The sequence below is a fragment of the Pinus tabuliformis genome, chromosome 9 (genome assembly GCF_031772625.1).
Source record: "Pinus tabuliformis cultivar Carrire ecotype Pingquan chromosome 9, CPIR1, whole genome shotgun sequence".
Classification (NCBI taxonomy): Eukaryota; Viridiplantae; Streptophyta; class Pinopsida; order Pinales; family Pinaceae; genus Pinus; species Pinus tabuliformis.
Genome location: NC_142307.1, coordinates 1,447,382,295 through 1,447,405,851, shown reverse-complemented (window position 1 = coordinate 1,447,405,851; position 23,557 = coordinate 1,447,382,295). Strand labels below are relative to the sequence as shown.

Here is a 23,557-nt window from a genome sequence, read left to right as displayed (position 1 = left end):
ATAGTTTCCAGATTCAACTTCTTGACCAAGTCTGTAGAAATTAAATTTTCCTAGGATCCATTATCAAACATCGTGTCAATCTTATTGTGTTTGAAAATAACTCTGATATGGAACATCTCAATTCCATTTTCTTCATTTGAAGTGTTGTTGGAGTTATTTGTTGCGCTAGTGCTTGCCGCAACTTCCACCTTGCTTGTTTTTGCCATGACTTTTCCTTTATTGAATGTGGCTGCAATCTTTATTTCATCACCTTTGTCAGAACCCAAGTCTTGTCGTACAACAATGTTTGTCTTTTGTTTCTCTTTATGATTAAATTTCTTCGGTCTTAATTCATGATGAAGCTTCTAGCAATGCACTTCATCACGGCCCCCTTTGGAACAATTCTTGCACACGAGTTTCTCCCCTTATTTCTTAACGTAAGCATTTTTCTTCTGCTTTCCTTTAGATTTCTTTCCTTTTTCACCACTCTGGAATGACTTCTTCTTACCTTCTTCTTTTACATTTTTCCCTCTTGCTTCTAGGTGTGTAGCTTGAACACCAACCTCATCAAGATTCGTGAGATTAAACATAAGAATGGTGTGTTGAGTATAGCTATATAAACCTCCTATGTATTTCAGGAAAGTATCTTGTGACTGCAAGTCTACTCCTCGCATAAGAGCTCTTCTCCTAAACTCCTAAGTATACTCTTGCACATTTTGACCTTTTAACCGTCTAAAATTTTGCCAATTCATGGTAGATTTTTGAAAATGAGGTAAAGGGTAGAATTTTATTTTTATAGTAGCAATGAAATCATGCAAAGTAATAGAGACCTTACCATGTTTTCTGATCCTGTCTTGAGTACTTGCTACCCACCAAATGAGCGTTGCACCATTCATTCTCAATGAGTCCAACTAAATTTTGATGTCATCCTCTTGAAGGTTCTATATCCTGCAATAGACCTCCAACTGACGAATCAAATTATCGAGCTTCTCTACATTCACTTCACCATTATACATGGGCAACTCGAATTTAACATCAAGTTTTAGAAAAGGTGATTTACTAGTTCCTTTTGAAGAATGATGATGAGTATGAGTAAGGGTTATATCAGTGGAAGAGTGTGAAAATGCTTGTGAAGAAAAAGATGAAGAAGATGGTTGAGAGGATGGAAGTTTGTCTCCATTCCCATTACCTCCTTTTCCATTACCTCTTCTTGAAGAACCTTATCCTTTGGGAGGTTTCGAATTTTCTCCTTGCAATATGCTATTCCTCTCTTCATAAAGGACCTTCACCATCTCTGTCATATCAAAGAAAGCCTTTTTGAAGGTCTTGTCATCTTCTGTCATGTTTATAGGTTCTCCTTCATGAGACATGATCTCTGGAGTCTCAACTGCAAATTGTGGTTGAATTGGTGTTGGAGATTGTGGCAACCTTACTCTTCATCCCCTTGACCCAACTTTAGGGCTTTCAACCAGCTTCCCTTATCCTCTTTTGATTTTTAACCTTGTTAGCATGACACAAAACTATCAAACAATACTCCTTTGCACAAGAAAATCTAGTAAGAAAAAACTAGTTCTATGATACCAACTTGATCTGAAATGGAGCAGATTAGTAATGTTGTGCTAATTCCCCATTCACAATAAAACCCAAGATTCTTATATTTTTCTTATCAAGTGCTTAAGGATTCACCATTTTTTCTTAATTAACTGATTCCCATGACAGTTCCTTATGTAAATGTTATAAACAACTTAACATAACACATATGCTAAACAACAACAAAATAACAACAAAGAACATCAAAATACACACCCAACACAAAGATTTGATGAGGATTTCACCACTCTTGGGCTACGTCTCCTTGGTCCAGCTTCCAATTCTTTGGCCTCTCTATTCTGCTCCAATTACAACAAAAGTGTGTTTACAATTCTCAAATGCCTTTGAAACCTATCTCAATGAGTTCAGAATAGCCAAAAAATGCTAGAATTGACTCCTTTTTCCTCTAATTTGGATAAGAACTGAAGAAGTTATGACCTCTCCTAGTTCTCTCACAATTCACTTAATAAATTCCCCTTTCCTGACCACTAACCATCAAATTATCACCAAAATATGATAATTTGGAAAATATTTTACCACATGATGGGCTATATTATGTTGGTCGAATCAAAAATCGAAATAGGCAAAGTCTAGCAGGCTTAAGGTCTATCAACACGATGACAACATTATGATTGCGATGTGGTGGACCCAGCGGATTATTAACCAGAGCCTATAACCTTATCGCATCTGGGTTATCGCAATTGGCGGAAAATCAATGGTCTTGGATATGTGGGAATTTTCAGTATTACGATTTGTGATTGAGATATCGCATCACAACCCAAACCTGTCGGGACTAATTCTATAACAATGATATGCTTCCGTGTTGAGATGTGCGATATGTGATTTATCGCATCGCAACCATGATTTGCCGGAGCTGACTATGTAACACCTTTCCAGCCGCAACTTGTTATTTGTCATATGTAGGGGCTAATGGCGGCCTACCACTTGATGCCTCCTCATTCACTGAAGGAATTTTCCACATCATCCAATCTTGCCATCTGGAAAAGTCAAACTTGAACTTCAACTTGCTCTAGCTTATGCATACGAGCTCGGATTTGAGTGTCGTTCACACCGTTGGATTCAAAATGATGAACTCTTCAATCTGAAGAAGAGTTTGACAAAATTAGAACACTTTGATTTTGGAGCATAATTTTAAGCACTTGATCACCTCTTAAGCTAAGAAGACTAACACATCAGTAGAAAAAAGCACTCATAGTCATGCACAGAATGCAAAAGAAGATACCTCCTTTTCCATAGTGATAATAAAGCCCAAATGTTGAAGTTTCCAAAAGGAAATAACTATATCAACAAAACAATTTCTTTCTATTTGGTCATTACGATCTGCACTTGCTAAACCAGAACACTTGAGAGAAGGAAGTCCTCTGATGACATGACACATAATAGTCAAGAGAAAACATTGCACCTACCCAAGTAATGTGGTAGGGATATCAAAAGATGCCTGCATTAAAATTTGGTTAATTTTCTTTAAAAAATTTCTCATGCAAAGTTCAAACAACATTTCCATGCAGCTAATAGCCTGATGAAAAAAACAGATAATACCTAGAAATATATTGCAACGTATTGTGACTGTAGCCATTTTGTCTACAACAATTCATCACTTTTTATGTTGCATGTTTGAAACTCCCAAGAAACCTTTAAATATTATTAAAAAATTGAGAAGGTGAAACACTTACCTGAGTCTCACTCTCTTCAATTTTTTTTGTTATCTGAGATGTGCATCTAGATATTGACTTCACTTCATCTATGACCATTTTGTTCCAATGACCCTTCCTAGCTTCTTCCTGCTCCAATTCAAATGTAAGGTTGCAATCATTAAGTGTTGAGGCCTTCTCCATCACATTTCCTGGTGCTGGTATTTCTACAATCCCAGCAGCAAGACAAAAAAATTCTAATCTTTTCTTGTGGCATTTCAACAATACTACAAGGTCCTTTGGAATAGCTTTTTCACATGCCAAGATCAGCATATCCAAAGCATTCAACTCAATTGAAGAATCCACAACACAAACCTTGTTCGCACCCCATGTTTGAACAAATCATTTTTCATTGCTGGAGAGTATAACTGGAGAAAGCAACTTGATCAATTCTGAATATTTCCCACTATCAATCATCTTAGCAGATGAACTCTTCAGCAATGTTTCAACTTCCAACAACTGAAGTTCATGCCTAACTCTTTCCAATGAGATTTTCTTATCAACCCTACAATAAGGAAGCATAACAGTGCCTTCATTATAGTTTGCATGTTGGTTACTATTTAGGATAGAAAACAACCTCTGAAACTCTTTACATCCTTTTTCTTTATCACTCGTGTTAGAGTCAGTATTTTCATACTGCTATCAATGATCAAAACTCCTTTTTTATATCATATTAGGGTCTCGCTTAGAAATTTTTGTCATTTCATCTAGGTCCTCATTCAAAAATTTACTCACTGATGATAGCCCTAGTAAAAAAACCTCACTCTTCCTCAAAAATCAATACTTGCTAGCCCACCTTCATGTCTCACTAAGCATACATCATTCAGAAGCTCATTTCATCATGTTTTTATGTCAGTCAAGTCACCATGAAGTCTATTCACTTAAGGTTTTCATTAGGTCTCTAGGTTTTATTTTTCCAAGGTTCAATGATACTCCATTTCACTGCATAAATCCAGCAAAAAAGTATGAGAGTGAGCAAAATAATATCCCTTTTTCATTTAAACAGGATTTGCAAACATGTAACTATGCTTGCCAAAGTTCTAAATTTTCATTCCAAGTATGAGTTTTATTACAGATTGTAATTTCATTCCAAAAAAAGAGATGTAATATTATTTTGTTTTTATTTATTTATGTAATTTTATGTTCATTATATGTAATAAGTACTATTCCTAATCTATTAACTCAAACTCTAAGTGCCAACTTCATCCAAGAAAATTCAAATGTAAAGAGTGCCAAACTCCAGCATCAGCAATCTGCAAAGAAGAAAATTAGAGTGTAAAGGATAATGAGCAAAGAGTTCAAAAAGGTGAAGTGAAACATTAGAAAGTGCATTTTAAAGCTAAAAGATCAAATTCACTCAAGTATAAAGGCCTCCCTAGCTTCAAACTCAAATTCATTTTCCTCCTATCATTTCTTGAGCAAACCCCAAGAGAGCACTTCTCATGATTCTGGGTGAAATCAGGAAAACAGAGTCAGTCGATGCGCATGCACCAAAGGCATTGCGCATAGAGCAGTCAGGCACTGTGCATGCATCAAAGGAATTGTGCATAGAGCAGACAAGTGCTACGCATGAATCAAAGGCGCTATGCACCTGTCAAACTTTATCTGTAAGCTCCAAAATTTTATGCAAATTCTCCAAACCCTCAGCAATTGGTTTCTTAACCTCCTAGAAAGTAAGTAAGGCCTTGTCCATACCCTCCTTACCTTTTAAAATTCATCGATTCATGCTATGAAGTTTCATGTGTGAAATTTGGAATTCTTAAAACTTGCAAAGCCTAGTTTCATTCCTACACCTCCAAAAGTGTCCCTAAGACCCTACTATTCTTCCTACATCATAGTAAACCCTATCCCTAACCCTATATTGCTAAATCCCTATCCAAAATTTATTCTCCCTTAAAACCTAAGTCCTAGGTAGCAAATTCGCAGGCTTCCATATTTCCATACCTGTAATTAAATACCAATTCCCAAATCTCTTAAATATTTCAATCCCCTATCACCTCCCTAAGTTCCCTAATCCATTCCCCCATTCCCTATATTTTTCCTACCCCATTCCCACTCCCATTTCCTAATCCCTATGGTTTCAAGACAAATAAGAACAAAAATAGATCATGGAGGCGGAAGATAGAGATTTTACAGAGGAGGAAGATACAGAAGAAATAAGGCCACACAAAGGAGGAAGAATATTGAGGTTTGAGCCTACCAACACTAGAGAACTAATTGCTGCACCCATGACAATCACTTGTTCCAAGAATATGGGATGCTTTGATTTTTGTGAAATGGTACAAAGAGTTCAAAGCCACCCTATTTTGACTAGAGTTTTCATTTCCAATCTTAAGGACAATCAAGTGACCCTTGCTAGTGTAACCTTCACCATATCCTCAACCATTATTGTTGTTGCTACTAGAATACCTAATGTGGGTGAAAAGTGGTTTAAAGATCAAAACCTAGGAGATCAGTATTATCAACTATACGTGAAGCCTCGATACAGGAATGAGAGAAAGAAATTCTTCCCTTTCAGTCACCTTCTTGATAAGTATGCTCCCATGATGAAAATCATCATGAAGTACTTCACTTGTGAAGGCAGATTCTCTAGACTCTACACATACCATATCAGATTCCTCATGCACTTCACAAGAGTCAGAATGCTCAATATTCTTTATTATTTGTTCAGGAGCATTGTGAAAATGGAATACACAGTTCAGGTAAAAAATTATGATCAACAAATTAACAAACTCTTTCATCTCTCTCTGATCAAGATCATTGCCCTCCATCACCTTAATGAGCTGAACATCTCATGGGACACTTTCATTGCCAATAATAATTTCACTGCTCCACATGCTGAAGATAGGCATTCTTAATCTCATCCCACTTATCATCATGCTGAAGACATACTTCCTCCATCTCAGCCCAGTACATCTATCCCTCCACCATCTCAGCCTATTTCACCATCATCATCTCAACTTATTTCACCATCATCATCTCATCTTATTTCACTGTCATCATCACCATTGTATGATCATACAGGGTCACCTAGCAGAGATGAGGTCATCAAGCCTAAGAGGGCAGATTTGGGCACATTGTCATGTACTTATCAGAGAGGTCATAGGCAGGTGTTTGCCCCATAGATTGTGGGAGGGACCCTGCCTTCTTCATCAACAAAGCAGGTACAGAAGGGCAAGCAAAAGATCACAGAGACAGTTGTTCATGAGGAAATTAGGCAAGAGGATGAAGACTTCCATGAGACAAACAGAATTTGACCTTGTTGTCTTGGATCAGCATGATGATCATGAAAACACAAGCTTGATCATCAAAGAAAAAGAGGCCCAAATCAAACAATTGCAAGCTCAATTAGATAGAGCTAAATATGTCATTTCATTTCTTGAGCAGGAAAACCAACAATTGAAAACAAAACAACTGATCATGGAGGTGGACCTTCTCAAAACCAAAAGAGAAGAGACCAAGGATAAGGCCTTACTTGATGAAGCATATGGAAAATATGGTGATCCTAATGAGCTGGAAGAACAAGTGTCAAGAAAAAGGCCAAGAACCAAAGGCCTAAAGAGAGCATAAGAACTAGAGAGACAGAAAGAAGTTGAACTAGCGAGGGAGCTTACCCTAAATAAGCAATTTGCCATAATGATGAACGAAAATAGGGAGCATTGGATTGAGAGAGTTAAAAAACATCTTAAGAAGCTCCTAGACAAGGCCAAAAGAGATAATGACATACACAAGAGGATGGAAAAGTATTATTTCTGAAGAAGCCAAATAGCAAGGTCAAAACTCAAGAAAGTGAAGTCAAATCCTGAAACCCTAAATATACAAGAGGAGAAGAGAAAAATTGATATCCTTACTAAAGCCTCTTTCCATGCTTGACATACTTCATCATCAGCTCATGTATCAATTTTGACAAGTTTCTGGGAATTTTTCAAATTTTTGGTTTTTTTGGGCAACATTAATAGTATTTGGTAGAGTTGGATTGTCCTATGCACAACACCCTAGGAGTTGTGCATCTTCTAGAGGCCTCCAAATGCAAAACCAAGACAACCATTAGATTCAGAAGGAGGTAAACATGCAATTTTGACCATTGGCACACCAAAATTGGGCAATCTAACAAGGAGAAATGACCAGAAATGCCTCAAAAATCACTTCTCTGCCCTATTTTTCACCTAGGCGTTGTGCACAAAAGAATTCTTGGGAGATTGACTTTTTTGAGGGAAAAATATTATCATTTTTGGAACCAAGTGCATTTCTAGAAAGTATACGAGATAATATTTCCAATGAGCTATCCTGACCTCAATTTGGACATCAAGAAACCCTTCAAAACTCATCTAGAAGATGGCCTGCGCATAGAGCAAAGGCACTATGCATAGACCACTAGCACTGCGCATAGGACAATTTGCCTGATTTTTCACCATTTTTCTATAGTTTTGATTTTTAGCCTTGGGAATCAACTTTTTACTGATGTAACTAATATGGTGAAGGTAATTATGGTCTTTTACTATTACCTAGGGGTAAATACATTAGGTAAATAGACTTCATCAAGTCAAATGAATCAGTTTCAATGTAATTAGGGAAGAGGCACTCAAATCTCCCTACACTCTACGTATCAGTTCAGGCTTTTGTGGATCTCTTCCTCAACTCAACGATTCGACCCCTAAGGATGAGAGAAGGTTGTTTTGATGTCTATGTCTTCCCTTTCTTCACTCTTTTCAGAGGTTAGACTCAGTTGGATGTTGTAGTATTGATCAGAGACACTATTGTATCAGAATTTGGTCAGTTTAATAGATGAGTTGCAGCTATTTCTTTGGGGTACATGTGGCATGGATGTTTAGCATTGTTTCTCCTCTGTTATGATTTGTATGAATGTTATGTAAGTTCATAAACAATTTCATGTCTATTATATGGTAATTTTCAAGTTGATATGTGGAATACATGTTTACTCATGCTTTGTTTTGGGAAAGTTATCATAATTTGTCCATTTTACTTCAATTTAGGAAGAATACATCTCCTATGCTTTTCCTAACCCTTCATTAGTCTTAAACCATCTCACCAAATCACCTATTAAGTGCTAAGCCTCATACCTACCTTGCCCCTTTGAATGTCTGCAATCATATCTAATTTTCCCTGACCTAGCTTTTTTGACCTAATACCCTCATCCAGCAATAACCCCACCAAATCAAATCAAACAACCCTCTGCACTTTATAACTAGCCTAAAACCCTAATCGATCTAGCCCTCTAGGCTGTGATTCTTTCGAGAAAGCCCTCTCTCGCTTGGTAGGCCTAGATACCAAGTCAAAAGGTTGGTTTGTGGTTACCTCAACTAGACTCTTCCTAAGCCTTGAAGATCTGAAGGAGTGATAACAACCAGAAAAGGTCCACAAGTGGCCACATAACCAAGGTAAATGAAACCAAAAGGACCAGTGAAGTGTTAAGACATAATCACTTACTCTCAACCTCTGACGAACATTTCTCAAATGTAGTGCACTATTATTTGTCTTTGTTAAACTGTCTGATACCATATTGGCTGCTGAAAAAGAATTACATGACTCAATCATGTTCTTAGAATCTAGCCTGTCATGAAACTATAAACCTATCTCAGGAAAATCTATCAACTCGGAGGACTCCTCTGATACAACAACATTTTTAACACTTACAAAAGTTTTTAGTAGTGGAGGAATGACCTGTTATATGGTTTTTTTTGAATCCAATGTTTCGAACTACCAAGTGAGTCCATCATCAAGGATGCGTCAATAGATTTAAGAAAATTTTACTAAAATATCCAAGAGCTAATCGTGAGAGTATATATAAGAATTATGAAAATGAATAATGTTAGAGATTTAGTCGACCAAAATCTCAATAATTTGGTAGTATGTTGAAAAATTAGAAATTTAACCATTAGGGTTTAAATTAATTAATTCATTAAAATCTATTTATGAATTCTCTTGTTAATTAGTAATGTTTTAATTTTTAATTCGGAAAGGTTAAATTAACTTCTTGAATTACTTATGAGATTATTATTAATGAAATGTGATTAGAATGTAAATTTTTCCTAAGTATTCTAGATCTTAAATTAATAAATAACTAGTTATGACATTTACTTAATATAGTGAATAATATTAATTTCATATATTGAATTTGCAACATTAGGGATTTAATTAGTTAATTTACTATAAATGTAAAGTCTAGTATTAAATATATTTAATTGATTGATTGATTGATTGATTTATTTATTTATTTATTAATTATTATTATTATTATTATTTAAATTAAGAAAGTTAACATTAGGGGTTTGATTAGTTAATTTGCTATAATCTAATATGTAAATTCTAATGTTGATTAGATTTTATGAAATATGAAAGCTTAATAATCCTCTTTGGTTTAAATTCATATAATACTTATAAGAATGTAAATTAATAAATTATGATTAGAATGTACAATTTTAATTCATATAATGCTTATAAGATTGTAAATTGAGATTTAATTGATTTATTTATTTATTTTTATTTATTTATTTATTTATTTTGAATTAAGAAAGCTTAACATTAGGGGTTTGATTAGTTAATTTGCTATAATCTAATATGTAAATTCTAGTTTTGATTAGATTTTATGATATATGAAAAGCTTTATTATCCTCTTTGGTTTAAATTCATATAATATTTATACGATTGTAAATTAATAAATTATGATTATAATGTAAAATTTTAATTCACGTAATAGTTATAACATTGTAAATTATTAAATTATGATTAGAATGTAAAATTTTTCATGTAAGTGTTTTTTATAGAACAATTCATTGAAGAGGGATTAAATCATTAATGGAATATGAGTTAATTATTGGTTTTTTAGGATTTCAAATAAAGTTTTCCAGGTATTACTTAGTCTTAATCCATCGTCACGATTTAGGTTGTTCTTTCTTTTTTCTATTTCAATGGAAACTTTGATTTTTCTTTTAAGATAGTGGTCCTCTTTTTAATTAGTCTGGCTTCTTCCATGCAGATATAATGTGAGGAAGAGTGAACATGTTCTGCTAAGGCTGATTTTGATTTCCTTTCTCTTCTTAAGTTTGTTGTGTGCTCTTTGATCCTAATGTTGAAAGACCTTCATGTTTCACCTATAGATTCCTTACCACATGAACAAGGGATAACATAAATGCATTTTTGAAGGTTAGGTTTTATGGGATCTTTAACCAAGTTGAATAGTTGCCTAATGGTGTTAGGAGGGGAGAAGGCTACATTAATGTTGTGTTTATTAAGAACTTTTGTGATTTTGTCAGTGGTGCCTTTTATGTATGGAAGGGAAACCTTAGGCATGATAGACAAATTTTGTTTTTTTTTTATCATTGTTTTTCTTGCTTAAAGATAGGTACATGGATTTCTTAATGGTATTATATTATAACCATTTAATTCAGAAACTTTGTGAATATGGTTAAGTTCATATTTTAGATGGTCAGGATCAGATATTCTAGCCACCCTAATGGTTAAGGTCTTTAAGATGTCAGTTTTTTGTTTAGGGTGATGATGAAAATTTGCATGAAGATATCACTGAGTATGTGTTTTCTTTCTGAAGACTTGGAAACCAAGTAACCCTCCTTTTTTAGCTAGAAGGATGTCTAGAAAGGGAAGTTGATTATTACTTTCAATTGCTATAGTGAATTTTATATTGTCAAAGAGGCTATTTAAATGGTCAGAAAGCCATCTACCAATCCTTAAGCAAGAAAAGAAATGATAACAAAAACCAAAATTTGTCTATCACTCCTAAGGTTTCCCTTCCATACATAAAAGGCACCACTGACAAAATCAGGAAAATTCTTAATAAACACAGCATTAATGTAGCCTTCTCCCCTCCTAACACCATTAGACAACTATTCAAGTCGGTTAAAGATCCCATAAACCCTAACCTTCAAAAAGGTGTTTATGTTATCCCTTTTTCATGTGGTAAGGAATATATAGGCCAAACAGGAAGGTCTTTCAACATTAGGATCAAAGAGCGCACAACAGGCTCAAGAAGAGAAAGGACATCAAAATCAGCCTTAGCAGAACATGTTCACTCTTCCTCACATTATATCTGCATGGAAGAAGCCAAACTAATTAAAAATGAGGACCACTATCTTAAAAGAAAAATCAAATAGGCCATTGAAATAAAAAAAAGAAAGAACAACCTGAATCGTGATGATGGATTAAGACTAAGTAATACCTGGAAACCTTTATTTGAAATCCTGAAAACCAATAATTAACTCATATTCCCTTAATGATTTAATCCCTCTTCAATGAATTATTCTATCAAGAACACTTATATGAAAAATTTTACATTCTAATCATAATTTATTAATTTACAATCTTATAAATATTATATGAATTTAAACCAACGATCCATCTGGAGAGAGAACACGACGGCGGGAAAAAACACAGAGGTGAAGAGACTCATGGCATCCGCTCTGGTTTCTGAAGTTCCATGGCCTGTCGGCCCCTTCCCCTGCCCTCGAAGCTCTGCTGACTGGTCGAATGGCCAACGAAGGGTTTTCAACGGCGTCGAATGGTGGTCACCGCATGTTTCCTCTCTGTTCGCCGATACTTTTAACCTACAGGCTTACACAGGCTCGAAGGAGAACATGGCGATAGCCTTTGCGGATCAAGCTGGGAAACCCCTGATGGTCTTTGCATCGTTGAGGGTGAAGTCAGAAGGGGCAGGCGACTCCCTGGGCAGAGCCCTCCCGCGCATAAGGGCAGATCTGTGCATTCAAAACTTTTTAGTTTAGACTACTGCAGCCCCTATTGTTGCTGCTACCATCAGGGTCCACAGCGAAAGGAAATGGAGAGTAGGGGTTCTTTGGAGTTTGGAAATCCAATACCAGCTTCGAAAACCTCTTCAATCTGGAACCACTAAGGATGAGGGGCAAGTGTTTGACAAAATGCTTATCCCAGATTTGTTACTAAACAGGGGCCTGTTCTCCATCTCAGACCAAAAGGAATGTGCTGGAAAGGCTGCAAATCGCCGGCATAACTCACAAGGCTCAGGGGCGGATTGGCATGGGCATGATATTCCAGATCTCATAACCATGAGCTGTAGGAGAGCTGCACGTCCAAGCAAGATAAACTCTGAGAGATTTTTGATTTGCCCTTATGAACAGGAACCAAAGGAACCAGAACAGAATGGGCCATCTGACAGATATGCGTGCACCAGTCTTCTCTGCAATCAGGGTTACAGCAACAAGCAGAAAACAGATATTTCAGAACCATTTCAGATCCTAATCGTACTCCTTTCCGGTAATTCTTTGCTGCAATGGGTGAGATCCTCAGATCTAGTGCAGAACCTCAAGCTTCTCCTGGAAAGTCAAACGGGTGTTCCAACAGCCTCTCAGCGTCTCCTTTTTGAAGGTAAACAACTGGAGGACTCCTGCCCCCTGTCTTGTTATAATATTCAAAGAAATGCATCCATCACGTTGTCCCTTCGTTTGAGAGGGGGAGCTGGTGGTCAGTCTTCTTCTACTGCTGCTTTTTCCTATAAAGATGCCGTCCATTCTCAGAAACCCAAGGATAAAGCGCCTCCAAATCAAGCTCCCAAACCCTTCTTAGTGGACAAGTTGGAGGAAACCCCATCCATTGAAATAACTCATCCCTTGCTGGATAAGCAACACCAGATTTTTGCTGAGTATGGCATCATCTGCAGGTTCAATGGTCTCTGGCCTCGCACAGCAGATTTGTACCAATGGATTCACGCTAATTGGACCAAAGATTGCAGGGTTCTTCTCTGTTCAAAAGGCTTCTTTATTACTTTGTTTGGTGATAGTGAGGACTACCAAAGAGTCTTAACTGAAGGCCCTTGGTTTTGGAATTCTGCGGGTCTTTTCCTCACCCCGTGGTTCCCAGAGTTCGATCCCGCCACTGCAGTCATCACCAAACTCCCCATCTGGGTTAGACTTCCTAACCTTCCAGCGCATCTATGGAATTTTGTGGTATTTGAAGCTATCGGCAACTCCTTAGGCCGCTACCTCGACACAGATGCCTCCAGAGGGCTAAAAGGGATGTATACATTCGCCAGAATTTGCGCAGAAATAGACATAAGCAAAGGACTTCCTGATCAGATCATTCTCAAAATAGGTGATTTCCACTGGACTCAACCCCTGGATTTTGAGAACACAGCTTTCCGCTGCCGGAATTGTCATCTCACAGGGCACCTTCAAAGCTCTTGTCCTTCAATGCCTTTCCCAAAAAAGAAAGCCAACGCCAAGCCAAAATCCAAAAGCTGGAAACCTCATGATCCTCCCCCAATGGATGTCTTTTCTAGCTCAGATGAAGAGGACGAGGAGGAAGATGAGGAAGTCATGGACGAAACACCAGAACAGGTAACTCCTTCGGCTCGGCACGAAAAAGCAACAGTCCCGCCCATTTCTCATAAATGAACTCATGAGTCTTCTCCTTCGGAGTCAGACAAGGAGCTCTCGCCTTCAGCCCAACGCAGTTTACAAATCGTGCAAGACCAACAGTGTCCAAATGGCTGGGTCAAAGTTGGTAAAAAGAAAGGGAAAAAAGGTCGACCAAATGATTCCACCCTCGCTGTGTAAAATCTTCGGTTTTGATCTTGCTCCCTCTTCTCTTGTTTTTCTCTCAGTTCAGCTCTGTTCGCTTACTCTCCCCTCTTGGTAGCCGAGGTGGATTTTCTATCCTTTCCGACGGACCATTTTGTCTGCTGGGATCTGGTTCAAATCCTTCTTGTTAACTAGTGTCTTTCTAAGGTCTTTTGGTTCTTTGCTACCCTGTGTGGAGGGTTGTCCATTCTTTTTAGTCTTTGGATGCTTGGCTTGTGGTTCAGCGGCCCGTTGGTTGCTGCCGCAGCTGTTTTGTATCATTTTTTCCTTTTAATACAAAAATCTGACTTACACAAAAAAAAAAAAATATGAATTTAAACCAAAGAGGAAAATAAAGCTTTCATATTTCATAAAATCTAATCAACACTAGAATTTACATATTAGATTATAGCAAATTAATTAATCAAACCCCTAATGTTAATCTTTCTTAATTCAAAACAAAAAATCAATTAAATATCAATTTACAATCTTATCAGCATTATATGAATTAAAATTGTACATTCTAATCATAATTTATTAATTTACATTCTTATAAGTATTATATGAATTTAAACCAAAGAGGATTATTAAGCTTTCATATTTCATAAAATCTAATCAACACTAGAATTTACATATTAGATTATAGAAAATTAACTAATCAAACCCCTAATGTTAGCTTTCTTAATTTAAAAAAAATAAAAATAAAATTAGTAAATCAATTAAATATATTTAATACTAGACTTTACATTTATAGTAAATTAACTAATTAAATCCCTAATGTTGCAAATTCAATATATGAAATTAATATTATTCACTATATTAACTAAATGTCATAACTAGTTATTTATTAATTTAAGATCTAGAATACTTAGGAAAAATTTACATTCTAATCACATTTCATTAATAATAATCTCATAAGTAATTCAAGAAGTTAATTTAAGCTTTCCAAATTAAAAATTAAAACATTACTAATTAAGAAGAGAATTCATAAATAGATTTGAATGAATTAATTAATTTAAACCCTAATGGTTAAATTTCTAATTTGTCAACATACTACCAAATTATTGAGATTTTGGTGGACTAAATCTATGACATTATTCATTTTCATAATTCTTATATATACTCTCATGATTAGCTCCTGGATATTTCAGTAATATCTTCTTAAATCTATTGATGCATCCCTGATGATGGACTCACTTGGTAGTCCAAAACGTTGGATTCAAAAAAACCATATAACAGGTCATTCCTCCACTACTAAAAAATTCTCCTCACCTGTATGGCTTCATTATTTGAAAAAAATTACAAAATTGTATATATGCATACCCATAGAAACTGACTCCACTACTTTACAAAGATTATATGTTGCTTCATTAATGAGATCAGTAACTTCAGATTCTTTAGTGCAAGATGTTACAACATCATAATAGAGTTCTGGTAGAAAAGGACTATAGTAAGTGGTCTGGTCTTTATTCCATTGCCTTGGTAATTTATCAATCTCAATTAATTCATATATGTTGTCCTGATACCGCAATTTTTTCACTGATGCCTTTTCTAGAAGAAATTATCCTATATGGTAAACCCCATGATTACTAGTATTTTCTACAAGGAATTTCATCACATTTGAATCACCAAAATCCATATGATTTGTACTTTTGTCTATCTTTTCCGGATTTCTGATAGCATAATTTTCAGCTTTATTAGAGAAATTTATTTGTATCATGTCACAAACAATATATGGATCCAACATTTTCTTTAAAAGTTTAACCTGCTCCTTAACTTTATCTATATCTGATTCTTCTCTCTCACATTTACAACTCCTAATTCATGTGCTATGCCTTTCTTGGGGAGGTTATTCATTTGTTGAAACATCCCTTTATTTAATAGTATAGGCCCTCTCATTGTTGTTTTCAATAAAGGGTACATCTCTACAGATTCCAACTGTGCCTGTCCCTTTGTCTATACAAGAATCACCAAAAGCTTCAGATACACATTCTAACGGTGCATCAATTCTCATATTGTTGTTCCTTCCACCCCCTAAAGAACATCGTTGCATGTCAAAGTTGTGTGAATTTGAATTCCCTTAGTTATCTCCATGTTTCTCACTAAAAGTTTAACTTTACCATTTATCAACCATTTGTTATCACTACAACAGGTGACTCCCTCAGATTCATTCTTATGCTCACTATTATTAGGCAACTTTGACTTTATAACATTTAATAATGCATCTATAAGTGCACCCCATGAAGCCTCTGGTAAGTGCAGTTCCACTTGCTCAATTTTTCTTTTCTTTGAACAATTTTCATTCTCTTCAACATCTGCAAGTTTCCTCTTCTTAGGGAAACATAAACTAATGTGCTTTGGCTCTAGTTTATCAATGCCATGTATCTGAAATGGTACTGAAAATGATTCCTCAATCACATGTTTAACAAGACCAACACATGAATGTGAAGGCCATTTTTGGAGGAGTAGTTTTGAAACTGCAAGGAAAGAAACTTCATCTCAAATCGCAATCAGCACTTTCGAGATATTCTCCATACAGCTCCCTGTGTTCAAAAATAAGTATCCAAGTCCTAACTCAAGATAGTGCAAAAAAAATATAGAAAGAAAAACTTAATGATGCACTTTATACACAAGTACCACAAAACTACATTGTTATAACTTGCGGGTGAATTAAGTTAAATATCTAGTAATCAGAGTCAAGATGAAACATGTGGCACACGATGCATGATAGTTAGATAGCAAGAAATCTAAAAGATTCATGAGAAAACTGGCTGATTTGAATCAAAAAGAATAATCATATAGTGGAGTGTGTATGTATCATAAGGAGGTAAGATTCATTCAATCATGTAAAATATCATTTCATTGAGTGTCAGTAAGTTCAGTCTCTGTTGCACAAGCAACAGATAGATTATGAGGTTCATCTTATAAGCTAGTCAAAATATGCAATCCAAATTAATGTAAGACATTTCCAAATGTAATAGTTTTTTCTGTCTAGAAAGAAATAGGTTTTCTTAATGAACACTCATGTTATGAAATACATTCTTAAATTCATGTTTTGAATGAAATCCATGTCCAGTAAATTGTATCTTCTTCATGATTTATTGTTATCAGAAAAGCATGTTATTGTATAAAATATTCCATAATCTACAAAAGGAAAGCAAAGAAAACTTAACCACAAAAAATAGTTCCATTGGCTAAAACATTTTATCTCAGGTAAAGAATTTCAAAGACTATAAATGCATAGGATTTGTGTCTATGAAACAGAAAGGAATATTTCGAGTTTGGAGACCCAACAGGATAAAGGAATTGCATTATACCTGAGAGAAACTCGAGACACAAGTATGTTTCTGATGATAAGTTTTTGGATAAGCATTCTTTCAATTCTTAATGTTTAATTTCACAAGGCGTAAAGAGAATCAAACAAAATCAACACATAACATAATTCTGCAATAAAGTGAAAAACAACCACAACTAGGGCAAAGAAACACTTGAAAACACAACGCAAAAGAGGAGAACGATGCTAGAGAGAGGAGGAGAGAGAACCCAATAAAGGGAAGAGTGCAACACTTGTACATGCCCTTAAGAACTTCACTTTTATTATAATTTTAATACCCATGCACAACTCAAGAGTTAGCACTTTCCCTAGTATGTATTTTGTGCCTATCTACAAAAGGTCAACCTTAGTGAAGCCTAAAAATGTAATAATAATACAATATAAGGCTGGGAGTGACCGAATTTGAAGTTTACAACCCTATTTTCAGCATGCCCCCTTAATTTGAAGTTTGAACAAGGGCCTTTGGAGAGAAGACATTACACACATGGCCCCTCCCCTTATTGTTGCAATGTTCAAAACATTGTGGGCTTCACCTTCATTCATAGATGACCTTATATAGTAATCATTATTGTATTTCTAGGTTTTCCAAAGTTTGACCACATGGATGCTCATAAACCTGATTTGGGAAGGTGTCCTTCTCTTAAGTTGCATATAAATTCATAACTATAATTTCAAAAGTTGTAATCGATCATGAGGTAATCTGTTTTCATTCTTAATAGAGTGATTTGCCTAAGGGAAACTATCAAGTGTTGATCTATAATGTGCTTAGGTCTATTTTTCTCTCTAGCACACTTGTTTTTCGGCTGACTCTCTTGAGGGTTGCACTACTCTGTAATGTTCTGAAATAGGAAAAATAGTGATATGCAATAAAATAAGAAATTCACACCATAGAAAATTTTAAAACAATTTAGTAAACATCAAGAACAATCAGAAATATGGAAGGAGCTGAGCCATTTTATTATAGTTGATGAAAGAGTACAAATATATGGAAGGAATACACTTGGGCTTGCCTTTTTTGGAAAGTGGAGCAATGCCTAGGTGAAGCAAAGAGAACCCATAAATTTTCTAATTTCTGCTCTACACTGCCCTAACAAATATGCAGGATATGTTGTAAAGATATGGCTGAAAACCCCAGCTCTGTTGCTCAAAAAATTCTGCAAATTTATTTCTGAGTTCCCTATAAAAAACCCAGAAAACCCCAAAAATGGTTTTTCCTAGTTTTTAACTTCCAAAATTGACCCCAAAAAAGGCATTATGTAGTCCCCAGTAATTCCACAATATCTATTGCATATATACGGCTAGAAACCCCACCTCTGGTGCTTAGAAAAATCTGCACATTTATATCTAGGGTCCTTATCAAAAACTGAGAGAAACCCATAAATGGTTTGACCTGGTTTTGACCTTCAAAAATCAACCCTCAAATGACCCTACACCCTCCAAATCTATTGAAGCACACTGTCTGCCAATATACCAAAAAAATCCTCCCCATACACTCCTGAAATGTAGAAATGAACTCCACCATTACTTCCAATATTTCTCTCAGCACGCAATAGCCCCAATGGATGAAACTCTATCTCCCATGTATGCCCAATTTCTCTCTTCTGCACTGCCCACAAAGTCTGTAAAATCATTCCTAAATATTGCTGCCACTTCCATCCCTCAAACTCACCAATTAGCCAACAAATATATTGTGCCTTCTTCTCCTAATTTCTTCTGACAATATCCCTCTAGAAGAATGCTACAATGGCCACACTAGATCCACTTCTGCGTCTTCTAGAAATACACACTGTTGGGGCGAACTAAATACAAATATTGGAAATATCTCTACAAATCTCCTTCGGATGATAATGGATGAACCTCTCTAGGGTAGCAGTTGAAGTCCCCTAAAGAAAGGATAAGTTATCTGCTTGGAAAAATCTTGCTAAACAGCAAGCGACTTGGCTAAATTAACAACTTGAGTAACAAAATCAAATTTGATAAGCCAAGAATATCAAATGAAGTGTGTTTCCTTCCTTTTATAACTTTTGTGGAGACTTTCTTCTCGCATTTTCTTCCCTCTCATGCATTTCGAATCATTGGCTTAGGGAGTGTGTATTTTTTATTTGGATGGTCCCCATATATCATTAACAAACCAAACTAATATAAAATTAACTTTCCTCTATCTCCTAAGTCTTCTATAAAAAACAAATGGGCCCCATTTTCATCAAAATTGGCCCCCAAAATGTAGAAATAAATCTTGTTCCAAAATAATTTAGGAAGGGACATTACAATCCTCCCTGCCAAAAATGGTTTTTCCTCAAGGAATGCCTAAAAAAGATCCCCCTTTGACTGTTAATGACCATTGTAACCATGAATAATATGAGGGTCCCAAATGTACCATTGATTCATCCCCAATCTCAGCATTGTCTTGACATGAAGGAATCCCTCGATACCAGGATTCTAAGCCATCCTAATCAATGTGAAGCACACCATGCTCTACTCGCTATCCAACCAAATATAGGTACCAGAAGCCCCCTGCATATTGGAAATAATTAGAGCATAATAATAATGTAGGAATATGCTCAAATACCCATGAAATTTCCTTAGTGAGTAGTCCATCTCATGCACTATAAGAGCAACATCCTAAAGATGAAATTCAATTCTAGTGGAATTGAATTGTCATCCACTCGAGCCTCCCATGATCTCCTCTTGTCGATCACCCTGTCACATTGGTGAAGTTCCCCACACCATCAAAAAATCACTAAAACCAAATGTGAGATCTAGATGATCCTCTGCTATAGAAACCAACTCACCTCTACGGGTAGATAAACTACTAAACCTTGTTATGATAAAATCCCTTGCTTGTCCTAGATGGAAACTATCCTACTGACATTGTGACACTCTGGTCATAACTGACTGCTTAGCATGCTTGTACGAGAGCCTCCTCTTCCATAACTCTTGGCCATAATCTATGTGATGATCGAGGCTAGGCCAATCTTTCCAAAGCAACTCAATAGTGCCAATGCATATCAATCAATGGCTAGCACCAATCCTAAACAACAATCTACCTCATCCCATGGTGAGGGCTTCGGTGATCCCCCATGTGTCTGCCTGTAAATGAATCATTCCGCCTATTATCCCGACCATACTCACTAAGGAGTGGAGTATCCAACCAATCCACTAGATACCATAACCATAGTGGAGGTCCAAAATCCCCAATCCTCTCTACCTCCTGTTGTGATATGCTACTAGTAGTTTGGACCCCTTTGTCCCCTATTTATACCTCCTATAGGTATCTAATAGGTAGGCACCAAGCATCAAGAACCTATGTCGTGAATATACAACTGCTTTATGCCTACCAAATGAGATAGAGATATCTGCTATGTCAGCTCATTCTGATGTGCTCGAGTACTTCCCGAAGCCTAGGCATCATCCTACCAACAAGGACTATCATCCTCCACACCTCATGCTCACCTAATGTCTCGAGCTGTCAGCTGAAAAAGAAACATGTAACTCCCTCTCAGCCACCTCCCCGAGTGTTAGCCTAGGGGTATATGCTCCCTCGACAATGAACAATGTCATCCCTATGCTTGTAACCATCAACTCATGCACCTACCAAGTGTCTCAACTAGAGAGTCTCCTCTAGGCACATGAAATGCAGTGTCTCATCCAACTACCTAGGGTGAGCCTCCCATGCCCTGTTGCATGAATGGAGAGTGTTAAAGGGCAACAGTGAAACCCTCTATGACTGTAACAACCACTGGAGGATGATGGGTGGGTATGTCCCAAATAGTATGATCAAGAGTCTGCGGGACTTCTCAAGAGCAATCCTACTTATGACCCTCTCTTCACCTCGGATCTACTAATAACCCCCTCACGGCCCTACGTCCATTAGACATGGTGTCCACAAATTCTCAACAATGTCCTCATCGATCCTATGTGAGTTGCATCTGATGGTACACATATTTTCCCTATCCATAAGTCTCCCTAAAGGTAATGATCAAAGAGCCTGCTACGCTGCATCATGTGTCACTCCATACCAACAAGTACCACCAAACTCCTCAACATGCCATTGTACGCTGCAACCTATCACTATACACCACTAGATACCCCCTACTATGTCTATACCATCCTATACCATCCTATGTTCTACCTATGTCACCACACCTATCACTCCCCCCATGTCCTTAATGTGATCTGAGTCACTCCTCCTACCCCTTAGAGTAAACTAGCATGATGTGGTATACCACCGTGCATCTGTATGCTCCTCTGTAGGCCACTACTCGTCGATGCATAGCCCTACACACCACTAGGCACTATGGCCCAGAATTGGGTTTGTATGCATCAGGCCACATCCCTCTATATAACACTAGACGCTACGATGTGACTCTATGAAATCTTGTGTACCACTTCCTAGCACTTTCATACCACCCTATAACATATGGTATCCTACATGTGCCAAAGTGTTCGCCACTTTACAAGTGACCCCACCATGACATGTGTCATGTCCCCTCATCAATCCTGGTAGACCCGAGCACCCTAACTCCACTCCTATTAGAGAGGATATCTCATATGTGTTGGTCCTTTGTGACCCCTGACTCCTAAACATCAATGGGAGCACATCATCTCTATACAATATATGGTATAGTGGCCTACCCATGCCACCTCCTCCAACCAACTCCTGCTAGAGAATTCTAATCATCTTGCAACCCCATGCTTAACCAACATGCCAATAAAATCCATGGAGCCTACTCACAAACTCTTTATCTGCTAATGGCAATTGGAATTACCCTAAGGAATGTATATACTCAGTCACTAGGTCAACTACCTCATAAATTCCATAGGCATCCTGCATGTGTGATATAAGATAGGGAGCTCCACCTAGATCCCAGTGCCAACCTGGGCCTCCAGTGCCCTTAGTGTCTAAGATCGCACATTGATCCTTACTCCAAACTATGACCATCCCCATGAGTCTAGTCCAGTCTACTGGGTACCAACTTAGAATCTCTCACCATCCAACTCTAAGAGAGAGATCGAATGCACGAACTCCCGCACATAGAACAACCCTGACATGTGGATGTTTCAACTTGTGCAACTCTGATCGTCTCATCTTGCTATCTCGGTCAACACACAGGATTTGACTAGGTAGCTCTGTATCCCTCTCTCCAAACGATGGCTCAATAGTGTTTCTAACCTGGTCACCCCCTCTGGTATATCTATAATACTATGCCTCCCTCAACCCAATGCATAAGGGTGGGCTAACCATGTTGTAGATCCCATCAGTGTGCCTCTTAAGAAAAATGTGTTTAAATCCCAATGTGTGGTCTCTATGTTACGCCTCATCAATGGCTAGCCCAAAGGATGATTTCATATCCTCATCCATCATGGACTCTACACGAGCCTCTAACTGCTCCTCCATAGACAAACCAATATGTAAGACATGCTCACTAGTTAACTGTAGGTCATTGTCATCCAACAAACCTGTCATAGATCTGGATGCCTCTATACCTATTGGCTCCTCATCAATAGTGGGGATGTCTCCTGATCGCTGATCTACGTGTGGTATGCTACTATAACTTGAGAACTCGGTCACAACCCAGGATACCTCAACAACGAATGGCATCTCATCAATGAGTGTATGCTTAACTATCTCCTTACCAACCATGTCCCCTTGAACTACTCTCTTGTCTTCTTCCTTAATCCTATCCATCATCCCAACATAATTCCACTAAATCCCCTGATTGGTTTTTGCATGCTTCTTAGTTCACAGAATACCCAAAAAGAGAGGGACACCTTAATGTCATGACCCAACGATTGGTACGCTCTCCAATTTTCTTTCAATAACTCCACATCAATTGCAATCATGTCTTGTCATCTTGATGCATTACCCATAATTTTTGGCATAGTGGACTTGTTGTATAATTGAGAATGGTCTTGGTTCCCAATCGCAGAACGAATCAACTTTTCCCCCACACCAATCATCATTTGTTGCATCCTAATCACGTCATTCAAGGTTTCTACCATGTTGTTTGATTCTAATGTTTGTTTGGATCCCATTATTTCTTAGCTTTTTACTCTAGTATTGTCATAGAACAAAGTCTTTCCCACAGGCTGAGTCAAGATTATGGATAGGATACCACTGTAATGTTTCAAAATAAGAAAAATGGTGATATGCAAGCAAATAACAATTTTTACCACAGAAATTTCAAAACAATTAGAAAATGGCCATAACTATCATAAATATGGAAGCAGTTGAGCCATTTTATTATAAACTAGTGCAAGAGTAAAAATTATGGAAGGAATGCACCTGGGCTTGCCTCAAAGGCAAGTAGAGAAAAACCCAAGTGAAGTAATGATAACCCATAGCTACAATCAACTGACCAACTATTGCACTGTGC

The 23,557-nt window shown here is 36.9% G+C and overlaps 2 pseudogenes; both read right to left on the bottom strand.

The window, feature by feature from the left end:
- Positions 1–2,785: 2,785 nt before the first annotated feature.
- LOC149154009 (calcineurin-binding protein 1-like) lies at positions 2,786–11,706 on the bottom strand (annotated as a pseudogene).
- Positions 11,707–15,131: 3,425 nt separating this feature from the next.
- On the bottom strand, positions 15,132–18,811 carry LOC149154008 (calcineurin-binding protein 1-like; annotated as a pseudogene).
- Between the last annotated feature and the right edge of the window lie 4,746 nt (positions 18,812–23,557).